The sequence below is a fragment of the Pseudorca crassidens genome, chromosome 8 (genome assembly GCF_039906515.1).
Source record: "Pseudorca crassidens isolate mPseCra1 chromosome 8, mPseCra1.hap1, whole genome shotgun sequence".
Classification (NCBI taxonomy): domain Eukaryota; kingdom Metazoa; phylum Chordata; class Mammalia; order Artiodactyla; family Delphinidae; genus Pseudorca; species Pseudorca crassidens.
The window spans coordinates 103,523,456-103,539,965 of NC_090303.1; the positions used below are offsets into that span (position 1 = coordinate 103,523,456).

Below are 16,510 nucleotides of genomic sequence, written 5' to 3' on the forward strand. Positions count from 1 at the left end.
TGCCTGTTGTAGGTGGGTCTTAGCTGATTTATAGACCAATGGGGTAACTTTTACTGGGTTCTGCCAAGACCATGAGATGATTTGCAAGACATAAGAAGTGGATAGGGCTTCCCTGGTGGCACAGTGGTTAAGAATCCGCCTGCCAATGCAGGGCACGCAGGTTTGAACCCTGGTCCGGAAACATCCCACATGCCGCGGAGCAACTAAGCCCGTGCGCCACAACTACTGAAGCCCGCGCGCCTGGAGCCCGTGCTCCGCAACAAGAGAAGTCACCGCAATGAGAAGCCCGCGCACCACAACGAAGAGTAGTCCCCACTCGCTGCAACTAGAGAAAGCCTGCACGCAGCAACGAAGACCCAATGCAGCCAAAAATAAATAAATACATTTATTTTTTAAAAAAAGTGGATAAATCGTGCAAATTTCAACCAATTAATTGTCCTTCTGACATTAAAAACAGCTAAAGTACCCCAAAGTATTAAAAACAGGGACTTGAGTATGCAGTACGCAGATAATGAGTGTGCAATTTTCATTGCAGCGTTACTCACGATAGCCAAAAGGTGGAAACAACTCAAGTGTCCATCAGTAGTTGAATGGATAAATAAAACGCAGTCTATACACACAAAGGAATGTCACTCAAACAAAAAAGAGTGAAGTTCTGATATATCCTACAACATGGATAAGTTTGAAAAATTATACTAAGTGAAATAGGCCAGGCAGAAAGGACAGATATTCTATGATTCTGCTTATCTGAAATATGTAGAATAGGCAAATTCATTGAGAGAGAAAGTAGTTAGAGGTTACCACGGGCTTTGGGGAGAGGAAACGGGACTTATTGCTTAGTGGTTAGGGATTTTCACTTTGCAGTGATGAAAAACTTCTGAATATAGATAGTAGTGATGGTTGCACAACGTTGTGAATGTACTTACTGCCACTGAATTATAGACTTAAAACTGGTTAAACTGGCAAATTTTATATTTTATATATAAATCTCTATATCTATACACACACACACTCAGGCAGACCTCATTTTACTATGCTTCGGTTTATCGTGTTTCACAGCTATTGCATTTTTTTTACAAATTGAAGGCTTGTAGCAACCCTGCATCAAGCAAGTCTATTGGCACCGTTTTTCCAGAAGCATTTGCTCACTTGGTGTTTCTGTGTCACGTGTTGGTAAATCTCAAAATATTTGAAACCCGCCACCAGAAAAAGATTTCAACTCACTGAAGGCTCAGATGGTGTTTAGCCAAATCAATAAAATCAGAAACGGAAAAGAAGTTACAGCCAGCATCGCATATATACAGAAGATCGTAAGAGACTACTATGAACAACTATATGCCAATAAAATAGACAACCTATAAGAAATGGACAAATTCTTAGAAAGGTACAATCTCCCAAGACTGAAACAGAAAGAAAAAGATAATATGAACAGACCAATAACCAGTACTGAAATTGAAACAGTGATTTTAAAACTCCCAACAAACAAAAGTCCAGGACCAGGTGGCTTCACAGGTGAATTCTATCAAACGTTTAGAGACTAGTTAACACTTGTCCTTCTCAAACTATTTCAAGAAATTGCAGAGGAAGGAACACTTCTAAACTCATTCTATGAGGCCAGCATCACCCTGATACCGAAACCAGACAAAGATATCACAGAAAAAGAAAATTACAAGTCAATATCACTGATGAGCACAGATGAAAAAATCCTCAAAAAAATTAGCAAACTGAATTCAACAATACATTGAAAGGATAATACACCATGAACAAGTGGGATGCAAGGATTTTTCAGTATCCACAGATCCATCAGTGTGATATAGCACATCAACAAATTGGAGACTAGAAACCATATGATCATCTCAATAGATGCAGAAAAAGCTTTTGACAAAATTCAACACCCATTTATGATAAAAACTCTCCAGAAAGTGGACATAGAGGGAACCTACCTCAACATAATAAAGGCCACATATGACAAACCTACAGCTAACATCATACTCGATGGTGTAAAGCTGAAAGCTTTTCCTCTAAGATCAGGAACAAGACAAGGATGCCCACTCCTGCCACTTTTATTCAACGTACTATTGGAAGTTCTAGCCACAGCAATCAGACAAGGAAAAGAAATAAAATTAATCCAAATGGTAAAGGAAGAAGTAAAACTGTCACTGTTGGCAGATGACATGATACTATACATAGAAAATCCTAAAGACACCACCAGAAAATTAGCAATAAAGTATTTTAAAATTAAGGTATGTATCTTGTTTATTTTGACATAATGCTATTGCACACTTAATAGACTACAGTAGACTGTAAACGTAACTTTCATATGCACTGGGAAACGAAGAATTTCATGTAACTTGCTTTATTCCAATATTCACTTTGTTGTGGTGGTCTGGAACTAATAAACCCGTAGTATCTCCGAGGTATGCCCGTGTGCCGCGTGTGTGGGGCGGGGAGTGAGTGTGTGTGTTTAAAAACACAGCTATAGGGGCTTCCGTGGTGGCACAGTGGTTGAGAGTCCGTCTGCCGATGCAGGGGATGCGGGTTCGTGCCTCGGTCCGGGAGGATCCCACATGCCGCGGAGCGGCTGGGCTCGTGAGCCATGGCCACTGATCCTGCGCGTCCGGAGCCTGTGCTCCGCAGCGGGAGAGGCCACAACAGTGAGAGGCCCGTGTACCGCAAAAACAAAACAAAACAAAACAAAAAAAACCCCACAGCTATAGTAACTTTTTGTGAGGAAATATTTTTAAAAAGTGAAGAGATGGCAACACAATGAATATTATAATTTTTGAGAAGCATGGTAGGTTCTTATATTTTTCATGAGAAAAAGCATTGATATCACAATACAGAGGTGATCTTAGTTTCACTTTAAGACTGATTATTCTTTCTGTGCGTGTATGAAACATACGCAGAGCATTGATGTGTGCAGAATATAGAAAAAGGCAAAGTCTCTAAAGAGAGAACAGTTTAACTTTTTGCAAGAAAACTCTGGCGTGTTTTTCACTCTGACCAATCAACTGGCGATAAGAAGGATGTGGGGTCTTCGGTAAACTCGTTTATCCTTACATTCTCAAGAACCATTTGTCATCTGTTTTTCCCTGTCATACTGAAATACACCTCAAAGAAAATAGAGCTAATTCCTCCATATTGTTTTTTAAATATATCTGCTCTTGATCAGTGTGCTAAATATTTCATAGTTTGTGTGCCGTAGGTTGGAAGAGAATAGATTCAATTTTCCAAAACCATGGAACTGACATGAGCCCTTTTACAGAAATGGCAGGAGGAGGCACTGAGATGGGAGACAGTTTTGTCTAGTGATGGGGAAAAGAGGAAGTGATCTCCAGATCCAGGTCTCCAGTCAGCCTCCAGCTTCATCAACAGGCTGGGGCAATTTCATCCTCTCTGCACTTCGAAGAGGCCATGAGTAAAATGGTTGTGATGCTTAACCCCCGGGATGCACGTTCAGGACAGAGACTGAGCCTTGGGGTCCTTGGGACCATACAGGTCATGGGCGCTTCCGACCATTATGGAAGGTAGACCAGACAGTGCAATAGAGTTCCCTTAGGTAGGCAGCAGGGTCATCTGATGGCCTTCATCTGTCAAGTGACTCTGAAAAGCACAATCTCCTCCAGGCGAGGGAATTATTGACAGGACCTGAATTTTAAGGCAAGACTCCCCAATGTCCGGAGTCAGTGGCCAAGTGGCCTTCGAGCTCAGCCCTCACGTGGCACTGTCCCTCTCCCCAGGCCGTCTGGGCCTTCCTGGTGGAGCGTCACTGTGGCCTTGGGGACCGTCCAGCTATGGTGTTAAGGAAGGAGCTCTCCTCTCCTGACGCTCCCTGGCCTCCCCAAGGCCACAGTCTCATTGTTCATTCCTGATGGCTGGGTTCGTTGTCTTAGGTTTGGACAAATCCTACTTAGTGCAAAAACCCTCCCAAGTTAATAGTTTATGTCACTGGTTTAGGTAAACGCCATGTTGTAATGCATCTGGACAAATCTCGTGGCGACCTATTCTCTGCCACTGTCATCTGTTTTCCAAGAATTCTGTCCCCAAGAGAAGAGGAAAGAATAAACAGGGAGCTGAGGGGTAAACAGGAGCCGGGAGTAGCAGAGGGACCAGGCGTATCGTCTGCTTCCCAGCGGGTCCATCTGCCTGCCTGACTCAGACCGGTGGCCCAGCCACGCTTCTGGAACCAGACTCCCCGAAGGGCCAGCAGAAGGGGCTCTTGCCACTTGCCACCTTCCTTAATTAAACAGCAGCGCCTGGCAGAGCAGGAGAAGCGAGATCAGCTGGGAGCCGGTGGGGGGGGGGGGGGCGTCGAGCCCTGCCTTTTGTAAGGAAGGCTGTCCAGAGACGTTCCTGCTCGTTGTGTCCCCGAATGACTGAGGCTATTAAAGGTGACAGGCAGGATCCATCCTGAAGATGTCTGGATGGTTATAGAGGATTGGGCCACCACCATAGCAGAGATTTTCTTCTACAGAAAATGAGTCTGGCAAAAACGGGGCAAAGCCCCTGCCGCCCAGAGGAGCGCGACGGGTCTCCCCTGGATGCCCTGGCCACTGTGCACCCGAGGAGATCTGGTCCTCCTCCTGGCCACACACTGCCCCCCTCCCGGCCCCGCCAGTCTTGAGCTCGTGATCTCTGGAGCCAGGAGTTTCCCTCCGACTTCGGGACTTTGCTTCTCCGAAACTTATCAAGGGGTGTGATTTTCATCCGTTGTCCTCACTGGAGGCAACCCAACAAGTGAGCTGTCCTGTGTGAACCTCCTGCCCAGAGGTGAGGAAGGGGTGTGAACAGCGGGGGCGCACAAGCGGAGGACAAGACCTGGGAAGGCAGGACCGGTGAGCTGGGCTTGGGGTCGGGGTGCCGCCATGCCGACCTGGCAGCGTGACGCAGTGACTCTGCATCACCCCTCCCCCAGATGCACCAGCCACCCGTTTCCGTTGTAGGGACCGAAGCCACGCCCAGAGGACTCAGAGTGGAGGCACTGGGGTGGCCCGCGCTCTGCTGCGGACTCGCTGAGGGACCTTAGACCGGGACTCTGCCACCTCCCCGTGCACCTGCCGCCTCCAACGACCGTTCTTCTAGAGAGGGGAGACGATTTATGGCTTGCCCACTTTTTAAGGCCGGTTTGAATGATGATGACGTCGTAGATAAAGGCATATCATAAGTTCTCTCCATGGGAGCCATGATTTGTCTAAAGCAATTTCATCTAGATGATGAATCCCTCCACGTTTTGCTCCCTGCAAGTGGCAGGAAAAAAAAGCCTCTGTAACAATGAATGTTTCAACAGTTATTTATCGAGCACCTACTGTTTGAAGCGCCTGTGTTAGTGAATAAAGCAGCTTTCAAATTTTTGCCCTTTTGGAGTTGGCATTCTAATGGATACTTAAATCTGGTTCCACATAGAGTGAAATGACAGGAAAAGTTATACGCAGAACATGAAAATCATGGGCCAATCAGGAAAGACTGATTTTTTAAATTAGTGTAGTGTTCCAAGGCTCTGCCACTCTGAGACCGACAGACCCTTGTCTCTCTCTCTCTTTGTACTTGTAAAATTCAATGAATAAAATGTGTCAGGAGTGCAGACCTATTTGAAGAAGGAAGCTTGTAGAATAGCAGAAAAAGGCATTTCAGGGCAGAAGCTGATGAAAGATGGAGAAAAATACACCACGAGAGAAGGCAGAGCCTGGTGACAGAGAAGTGATGGAGGGATGGCTTACAATAGAATATCTGGGTGAAAAATAAAACGCTGTCATCAACCGAGGCAGAAGAATATTTCATAGACTTAATAAATCATCCAGACGCTGGCTCCCAACTCCTGGATGTAGGATGAAGCTCTCCGTGTGGAATGTGTTGCAAATGCAGGCTAACGGTCACCAGGCCAATGACAAAGAGTCCTTCCCCTCTGAGTTCCATCTTTGTTTTACTTATTTATTTTTGGCTGCATTGGGTCTTCGTTGCTGTGCGCGGGCTCTCTCTAGTTGCGGCGAGCGGGGGCCACTCCTCATTGCAGTGTGCGGGCTTCTCACCGCGGTGGCTACGCTTGCTGCACAGCACGGGCTGTAGAGCGCAGGCTCTGCAGTTGAGGCGCACGGGCTCAGCGGCTCCGCAGCATGTGGGATCTTCCAGGACCAGGGATCGAACCCGTGTCCCCTTCATTGGCAGGCAGACTCCCAACCACTGTGCCACCAGGGAAGCCCAATGAGTTCCATCTTTGGACCAGTGGCTTGCAGGGCACTGACGGTACCTAATTCACAGTGACAGGCACTGCGCCCCCTTGAGCTGGTTCAGTCCTCTCATTGCCTCAAGGGCCACCGACATTTAGGGACCACCTACTGTATGCTAAGTACTAGGTGTGGTGGCACAAGGATAGCAGTAAGCAGGGCTGCCTGCTGCCTCTACAGGGCCCAGGCTGGGGTGAACAGAACTGGAAGGTGGCAGTGACCTGCCCAGACTCACACAGCCTGTGCAGGTGGCAGGCCCTGCGTGGACGCCAGGGAGCACCATGTTCTCACGTGACTCCAGAGAGCATCAATGACATTGAGTTTGTAGGTATTTACTTTTGCCCAGCAACCCCGGTCCGGAGTCCATAGAGCACAGTGTGAATTGGGACCCTACCTTTGTGCAGTGTGCAGGGTACTTAGTCCATTCGGGCTGCTATAACAAAAATACCATGGACTGGGTAGCAAATAAACAACAGAAATGTTTTCCTTACAGTTCTGGAAGCTGGAAGTCCAAGATCAAGGCTGTGGCATAGTCCGTGTCTGGTGGGGGCCAGCTTCCCAGTTCATAGGTGGCAGTTTCTGAGTGTGTTCTCAGGTGGTGGAAGGGGCCCCCAAGGTCTCTTATAAAAGGGCAGTAATCCCACTCTACCCTCATGACCTAGTCACCTCCCAAAAGTGCCACCTCCAGATGCTAGCACATTGGACTTAGGTTTGAACACATGAATTTTGGGGGACACAACGTCCATCCCCTGGCAGGCACTGGGTCTAAGTGTCCTGAATCCTGAGCTGCTTTTGTTCCTTGAGCCATACTGACCAGATTAATTAAAATAAGGAACCAAGGAATCCTCGGGTTGAAATACAATGGTTGGAGAAAATATAACCCTTGGTAGAATGACCAGGTGGGGAGGAAAAATAAGTGAGGTGTGATCATTACAATTTATCCCCATCATTACAGAATTGCTTATTCGTAAGTTCCATGTGGTACAAACAAAAGGTGAAAATAAGTGACAGATGTTTCTAACGTTGGCAGTACCTTGCTTTGGGCCTTCCAGAGAATTATTTGTGTTGCTGCAGCTAAATGTGTCCAAAGAAAATGGATCAACTCTATTTTTTTTTAATTAATTTATTTCTTTATTTATCTGTTTGTGCCAGGTGTTAGTTGCGGCATGCATGTGGGATCTAGTTCCCTGACCAGGGATCGAACCCGGGCCCCCTCCATTGGGAACGCGTAGCCCTATCCACTGCACCACCAGGGAAGTCCCATGGATCAACTCTTAATTGGCCAACGTGTTCTTTCAAGTCGACACTGACGTGCAATTTTAACTTCCTTTCTATCCATCCGCACCGTTTCAAGTCGACCCTGATGTGCAATTTTAACTTCCTTTCTATCCATCCGCACCGTTTCAAGTCGACCCTGACGTGCAATTTTAACTTCCTTTCTATCCATCCGCACCGTTTGACTCCGGGCACTTCCTTTTTCTTGCTTGGACAGCTCCAAAAACTTCCTAAACTGCTGTCTCTGTCCTAGTGCATTTTCCACATGCTGAAAAGAGACATTTCTAAATGGCAAATGTGCTCATGACATTTTATCGCCTACATTTTTTTCCAGTTGTCTGCAGGGTGGAGCTTGTCCCTTTGATGAAGAGGGTCATCATAATCCAGCCTTGCCCAGTCCATGCTGCCTCACCCACACTGCACCTCAGCACCCTAGATGCCCTACAGCCCCTCAAAGGACCTTCTCGTGCATTGCCACCCTTTATTTGCACATGGGTCCCGCTGCTCTGTCGCTTCTCCACTAGTCCACCTGGCCCCCTGTCATTCCAGTGGGACATCCTACCAAAACCTTTGAGGACCACAGGTCCATTGCTCCACCTCTGTACGCACTTGCCTTCACATTCATCTCGTGATACAGTTTGTTTGTCTGCCTTCCCACTAGACTGAGTGTCCTTCAAAGCCGGGGTTGTGCTTTTTCTGTATCTGTGTTTCCCCAGTGTCCCAGTAAGCCCTGGTATATAGTAGATGCTCAATAAATGTCTGGGAATTAAATGAGAGAGACCAAAAAAAGTGACCAATCAGGGTTATCCAATAATAATCTCTTGTTTTGAATGGAATCAAAACTCTCAGCAAGTTGAAAACTAATGTTGGGCTTTGGGAACCTGAACTAGTTTGCAGTCACTCCTTCCCTAGAAAACCTGTGTGATTTCCATCTGACCCCCAGGACAAGAGGGTCATTGGGGTAGGACTAGACTTGGGCATCCTTAGGCGTCAGTCTGTACGGGGACCTTTCACTTGCTCATCACTACCACCAAATGATACATTGGAACCAACTTGGGCTTGAAAAGAAGGCTTCTGAGTTTGCATGAATTCAAGTTCCTGAAAAGGAGAATCAGATTGGCCTGACTCTTCACATGTGTTATATGGCTATAGATTGGCTGTCCTTGGGTCAGGCCACAGACCCTGGTCCTATCACCCACGACATGGTATTCTTGTCTCGTCCTACACGACGTGGTATTCTTGTCTCGTCCTAAGAGGGATACTCGGAGGGGGATTTCCATCCAGAATGAACCTAATGATGGACATATAGGTATTTTCTATTAGAACATAATAAACCCTCAAGAGAAGGAAAACATATTCCTTCCTTAATGCTCCAGTATCAGTGAGTAATACTTGACTCCATTCCTTTTTAGAGGTATAGCAAAAACCTGTACCCATCAGAAGACCATGCTTCATCTGAAGGAAGAGGTGGGTTTCTGAAAGCTGCTGCAAAGAGTCAGGGAAGAAGGTAGCCGGAATCTAGAAATGATTTTCCCGAGTTTCTTCAAGTTAGTGCTTCTGGTGGGGTAGGTCTGTTAGCTTGGTCCACTGACAGGATCTCAATACTTGGTTAATGTAGAGATATGGGGTGTCTTAACGTCTGTCAACTGTATCTGTTATCAATAAGTTTATGAACGATAGCAGCCACAAAGGATAAAAACATAATTGTGATTCTGAAGTCTCGATGAGGAAAATCCTTTCAAATTGGAGCCTTTCTGGTCCCTGTGAATTTTACCACATGCACTGTACTCTTTGCTGCCTGTCATGCTACTGGGGATGGGCTTTGAGAAATCGTCAATCATGTAGGTTTCAATCTTGCATCCTGTATGAGATGTGGCTCAAACTCAGCTAATTTCCTGGTGTAATATGTTCATCACAAGGGCGATCTTCCTATTCAGTATTCATCTGAGCATCTTTGTAAGAGACATAATTCATTGATTCGGGCGTGCTTTTTCTCCATCGCATGCAGACCCTTTTGGGATAGTGGCATGTTTTGTAAACGGACGTGTTGAAAAGGGGAAATTACTTGTGTTGGAGCCTGAGGCTGCTTGAGGATCTGGCTCTGGTGTCAGTTTCTGAAGGCTTCCTGGAGAAGCTACGGGGTCAGAGCATTCTCAGAAAGGGAGAGAAAGACTTGGAATAAAAGGGAATCATGGGCCCATGGACAGGCACAGATCTCCTATAGATCTTAGAACAGTGGCTTTCTAATATTTCACAGGTGACCCCATTTCACAAGTTTCACAAAATAATACCCTGACTAAGAGCCACATCCGCTTATATTTTCTCTTTTATTCTACTTCCTCTCCTTCATTGCTGGTTGACACAATAAGTGACAGAATAAATTTCACAATATAAATCTTGTTTTTCATTTTCTTAGGAGGGCAGTCGTCTTCATGAAGTTGTTTCTGTGTTGCCCAACAAGTAGTTATCTTTTCTGTTTCCTGGGGGCTGGCGGAGAGTCTGCCTCCCAGTCGATACTCGATGGCAGATAATCTTATTCTTATTCGATAGGCTGGGCTCTCATTCTTAAGGACTTCTGCTTAGTTCTAATCTTCAGCAAAAGAGACTCTTAAAAAAGACGTAATAAGGCACATAGAACCTTTTAAGCTTGTCTGATGAATCGAGGAAATATATCTTCCTCGTGTATTTCATCGTTGATTTCTAAAATGTAAGACATTGTTTTCTGTTAGGTGGTCATTGTTCTTCCCTTTTCATTCTTTCTTCTTGAAAGGTGGTCATCTGTAGTGAGGGACTCAGTGGATCCTGTGTTTTAAGCCGGGGAGCCCTTCGTTTCAATGACATGTGGCTCTCGTCGGGGGGTGCGGGGAGGACAAGTGCCCTGGCTGGATGCTGAAACAGGGGTAGGGCAGAATGGAGCCCCAAGTTCTCGGGAAGCCTCTTCTTCCAACCTCGTCACTTTTACAGCCATTCCACCTGACATTTCCTCCTGTGCCTGCGGTTCCATCCTCCCAGGGTGGTCTACATCCACGTTTCCGTCTCTTAGTGATCTGTGAACCGTGGCCGTACTACCCATGAGGCTCAAACAGGAACTCTGGGTTGTGATTGTCTGAATGTCTTTGCTGATGACGAGTTGCCTAAAATGAATGATCTGGTTCTGACCTCTCCTGGTGCTCATGTGAAGAAACACTCTTGTCCTCTGAATTTCAGTGCAGGTGACACTCAAGTTTTCCCAAAGTTCTCTCCCTAACACACCCACTTTTCTGTTGTTTCCTGTGTGCTAAGCACTGAGGATACAAAGAAGAAGACATGTCCTTAAGGTGACCTCAGTCCAGCAATGAGAAGAGCTGCTGATTTAGCCCCTCCTCTGTGTCCACTGGTTTACAGAGTTGACCTAATTTAGTTCTGACCAAACTCTATAAGCCGCCCACTGTTGTGTGCATTAAACAGCTGAAACCTGGACTCAGTGGCTTGTACCCAGACAGCAAGTGAGCAGACCTGGGGTTTGCAAATAAGAAATGATTCTGACGTTGAAGCTCATTCCTTTAACTGATATGCAGCTCTTCCTTTTACCTTGGCCTTGCCCTGGAGAAACCCACAATGGGGCTAGGAAGCCAGGAAGGGAAGTGGACGGTGGAGCTGTGATGGAACAAGACTTCACACAAGCGTGGGACATAAAAAGTGTGATGGGAGGGCTTCCCTGGTGGAGCAGTGGTTGAGAGTCCGCCTGCCGATGCAGGGGACACGGGTTCACGCCCCGGTCCGGGAGGATCCCACGTGCCGCGGAGCGGCTAGGCCCGTGAGCCATGGCCGCTGAGCCTGCGCGTCCGGAGCCTGTGCTCCGCAACGGGAGAGGCCACAACAGTGAGAGGCCCTCGTACCGCAAAAAAAATAAATAAATAAAGATTGCAGCTAGCATCCCAGGAAGATAGATGGGAAAAAGGGGGAGGAGAAGAATAGTAAATTAAGAATATTCACCCTGTGAGGTGCTTTACCAGTCGCTTCCGCTCATAGCCTGTCGTAGTTGAGTTTATGTGTCAGTGTGGCTAGGCCATGGTACCCGGCTTTTGGTCAAACCAGAATTTGCTGTGGAGGATTGGGGTTTTTTAATGTGATTAACATTTAAATCAGTAGACTCCTGAGTGAAACAGAGTACCCTCCACAATATGGGTGGGCTTTGTCCAATCAGTTGAAGGCTTTAAGAGAAAAAAGACCAGCCTCCTTGGAGGAAGAGGGAATTCTGCCTCCAGACGGCCTTTTTCCTGGGTTTCCAGCCTTCTAGCCTACGTGGCCCTGCCCTGCAGCTGTCAGATTTGCCAGCCCCTGCAGTCAAATGAGCTAATTCCTTAAATTCCTTAAAATACTCGATCTCTCTCTCGCTCCACACACACACACACGCACGCATGCACGCACGCACGCACACATCCTATTGGTTCTGTTTCTCTAGAGAAACTCAGTCTTCAGGAAACTTACCCACTTTTCCTCCCCCTTGGTTATTTTCAGTATGTATCTATATAAGCTGTTTTTCTAAGTTTGCTTCTTCAGATCCTGGCTGAACTCTCCAGGGAATCTTACCTTTCTGCCCATATTCGCTTTTATTTTCAGGGAACTCTAAGTTAGAAGTGGCTTCTCTTGCAGATGGTTAATGCTAAAAAAAAATTTTAAATCTTCAGGGATCCTACTCTAAGGACATTTTCATCCCTGCCTCACAGCAGCGAGGCAGCCAGCGTGTCTGTCTCTTGGCAGTTTTGCTATCTGCACATAGTAGGTGCTTCATAAAGACCTGCTGATGGAGCGAGTCGTGAAGCAAAGCTGTTTTAGCTGATTGGTTACTCTGGGCAGGGTGAACGGAAATCAGAGGAGTGAGAAATGGCCTGGAGCTGCAGCGGGACCCAGGCTTGCACATCCACAAGCAAACCTAACTAGCCGAGCCTGTGCCAGCCGCCCATCTTGGACACACCTGGGCGGGAGAGAAGGCTGAAGGCTGAATCACGCTCCCGCGAACAAGCCTCCGTCCAGGTGCACCTGCTGAGGACTGCTGTGCTCTGGGTCCACGCAGGGAGGCTGACTGCGGGCTCTGAGATGTTTCTCGAAGCACCGGGCAGTGGGGCCAGTGGGAATGGGAGGTGGATACACGGCAGGGTGAGCAGTTGGTGGCAGCCTCCTTGGCAGGCAGGCTGCCACGCTCTGCCAGGCTCAGCTGCCTGTGTCCAGCAAGTGCAGTGAAGAGCTGGCGGGGCTGAGAAGCAGGCGTCAGGGTAGCCCCTGCTCGGTGCTCCGGGAAGGTGCCCAGCTGCAGAATGAAGACGCCCCACTTGCGCGGCTTCTCTCTGCCCCCTTGGTACAGGGAACACTCACCTGGGAAGGGCTAGGTCCATACTGCTCTCCAGATCCTCCCTAGAGCCACACGAGGGGCTCGCCCAGAGTGAGGCCTTCGTGAGACCACCTTAGCTGCCTGCCGCTTTGAAGATGCTGCGATGTTTGGGAGCCTTACTCTTGTTTTGAGTAACTCTGCCATTTACTACTGACCGTGTGACTCTGGAAGAGCTGCTTAATTGCTTCAAGCCTCAGCTTCCTCATCAGTGAAATGGGGTAACAATAGGTGTTAGGGGATGAATTGTGTCCCCCCCCACCTTTATAACTTGAAGTCCTAACCCCCAGGACCTCAGAACGTGACTGTATTTGGAGACAGGATCTTTTAAAAGGTGATTAAGGTAAAATGAGACCACTGGGTGGCCCCTAATCCCATAGGACTGGTGTCCTTGTGAAGAGAAGAGAACATCAGGACAGACACACACACAGAGGGACCGCCATCTGCAGACCAGAGAGAGAGGCCAACACTTTGACCTTGGCCTTCTAGTGGTACTTTGTTGTGGCGGCCCTAGCGAGCTAATGCCCCGGGTAGCTAAGAGATTTTTAAGGAGCAATTAAGATTATAGGTGTCAAATGCTCAGCGTCCTTCCTGGCACGGACGAGCTCAGTATTTTCAGTATTCTACTCTGCACGCGTTTCAGGGCAGTGTGGTATGGTGGCCCCTGGCCTGCACGCCCAGGTTTAGGTTGGGCACTTACTTGTTGGGTAACCATGGGTTTCATAAATTCTCTAAATGTCAATTTTCTTTTGTAAACTGGGGGAATCGCAGGGCCTGCCTCACAGAGATGCTGGGCTTGGGTGCATAGCCCAGGGCAGTACCAGGCAGCCACTGTTACTGTCATTATTATGAAGTAGCTAAGCGTTGACTTTCTCCCTTTGCTAAGGAGGGATGCTATCAACTGAACGTTCACTGAGGCTTGGAGAGAAGGTTGCAGGACACACTTCAGCTGAAAGGATAAACTTGGGCGGGGTGTCTTCCTTCTAGAGGGATACTGATTAATTTTAGAACATGGACAAAAGGCAGCCTTTCTCTCTCTTAAGGATCTACCCTCTTAACAGATTGTTTTTTAGATTTATTTGTGTCGTTGTTGTTGTTTTAGTGGGAGTATAGTTGATTTACAATGTGTTAGTTTCAAGTGTACAGCAGTGATTCAATTATACATACATATTTTTTTTTCAGATTCTTTTCCCTTGTAGGTTATTACAAAAGATTGAGTATAGATCCCTGTGTTATACAGGGATCTATAATCCCTCCTGTGTTATACAGTAGGTCCTTGTCGTTTATCTATTTTATATATAGTAGTGTGTATCTGTTAATCCCAATAGATTTATTTTTTATTGAGGTAACACGGGTGTATAACACGATATGTTTCATGTGTACAACGTATTTCGACTTCTGTGTCCCCTGCAGTGTGCTCACCACCAGAAATTTAGCTCCCATCCATTTTGCCCCTCCCCCTTCCCCTCTGGTAACCACTACTCTGTTCTCGGCATCTATGTTTTTGTTTTTGTTTTGTTGATTTATTTTTGATTGTTTGCTCTCCTCTGCACTTGACTGAAATGATACGGTATTTGTTTTTCTGTGACTTATTTCAGGTAACAGGTTTTTAAGTGTACAATGCAGCATTGTTCACTAGAGTTGTGATGTTTACAGCAGCTCTAGAACTTTGTCATCTGGCAGAATGGAAAGTTTATCCACGTTGAATAGCCCCTCCCTGCTTCCCTCGCCCCCCAGCCCCTGGCAGAACCATTCTACTCTCTGCTTCTATAAGTCTGACGATTTTAGATTCCTCTGTATAAGTGGTATCTTGCAGTATTTGTCCTGCTGTTACTGGCACACGTCACTCAGCAGAAGGTCCTTCAAGTTCATCTGTGTTGTCTGTGGCTTATTAGGAAGTCCTGCCCTTTCTCTTTGAAAAGCAGTCAAGGTCAAGTAGGCAGAAAAGTTGGCCTCTGGACACCTGGTGCCAGAAAAGCCCATGGAAAGGTTCCGAGTGGTACCACCTGTCCTGTCCATCCACCAGCCATTTGCGAGCTGCACCACCCAGTGGCTCTTGAAGGGAGAGTAGCTGAAGGAGGGGTGGGGGTGGGTGGGGGAGGGGCTGGTAGGGCAAGTGCCCAGGTGATCTGATGCCAGCAGGAGACTTCGTTGAAGTATCAGGTATAATCTTACAAATGTGCGTGAACTTTGCATCACATCCATATTCACTTTAGATGTAAAATAACTTTTAAGGTCGTTATTGAGAAATAAAATAGAAGTGCCCGAAGGGTTTCATGTCAGTCCCCACCAGACACAGCTGAGCACCCTGGGGTACCACCGAGTGGGTTAGACCCAGGGCTCTGGAAACGGTGAAGAGGAGGCAGGTCCTGGCTCCTTTTGCTTCTCCCTGCCCCCCGTTGGTGTCCCTGTCCTTGGATATCGGTCCCGGGTGGCGTTCATGGCCCCCACAAGTTAGCGGTGGATGCTTTTGGAGATGTTAACAGGTGGTGGTTTAAGATTTGACCCACCCCAGGGGTTTTGATTTAAGAGGCAACTCTGGAGGACAGACCAGTTCTGAGATGCTCAGCGATGAACCATTTTGCCACAAGGGCTGCTGGTCTCACCCGTCACCGAGGTCCCCCCCCGGGGCTGCTGTGGTCCAGGTGTGCGAGGGGAGGGTAGCTGCTCACCTCACTGTCCAGGTCCCCTTTCTGAGTCTTTGCTGCTGGGGCCTCGATGTCAGGTTCGCTTGGGGACCTCACACCGCAGTGACCCCAGCTTTCCCTCCTTAGAAACCCGTAACTGGGCAACGACTCCCCTGAGGGCTTGTGTGGCCTGGCACACTCCCTCCAGCCCACACTGGTGATAACCTATGTTCCAGACACCCTGGGATCAAGCCACAAACACAGGGATCCACGCCACTGCTGTTCCCATCCCGGAAACTCCCCGTCCCACAGGGACGTCTAAGTCAAAGGCAAACACAACAAAAGCAAAGCCTGACTGTGGGACAAGGCTCTTACACGGGGTTTTCCTTTTCGTACGCTCGGCCAAACCAGGCGAGCTCCAGCTGCCCATCCTGACCTTCCGGTATCTGTGCCCAGGCGTCGTGGAAGGGGCAGGCAACTCTGCGCTATCTGGACTCAGCTGTCAACTCGAGGGAAGGACACAGTGCCATGGATCTTGCCGGCGTGTGTCTGTTCTTGTCCAACGACTGGGCCAGGGAAGGGGCAGGACAAAGGGAAGTCTTCTATGAAACACCCTTCAACTGGATACAGACCTACCTCGCCTTCTCTCTACAGGGAACTGCACTGGCTTCGCAGGGGCGAAGGCAAGACAGACCAGCGGCTCGGGCAGGACTTCCTTGCTGAGAGCGCTTGTCAGGGCTGGGTGGGGTGAGGGCTACGCTCCCCCGGGCCTCCCAGAGGCCCTTTGGTGGAGGCAGAGGCTTAAGGCAGGGAGGGGAGAGACAAGTACTAACAGAGGCCACGTCACACACAGGGCCAGCAGAAGACCCCCGGGCACGAGCTGGCTGCAGTTTCTGGAAGGCCCAGGTATCCCCACCTGCAAGCTATTAGCTCATCAAGCCCAGAGTCCCCCAGCGCGTTTGTCCTCCACCAGCGGCTCAGGCCGCCCAGGGTCAGCGCCAAGCTCAAGGACATCAGGC

The 16,510-nt window shown here is 48.0% G+C and overlaps 1 protein-coding gene across 4 annotated transcripts in view; it reads left to right on the plus strand.

Moving 5' to 3' along the window:
- DPP6 (dipeptidyl peptidase like 6) overlaps window positions 1-16,510 on the plus strand; it is a 1,023,012-nt gene that overhangs the window by 460,157 nt on the left and 546,345 nt on the right. The window lies entirely within an intron of this gene.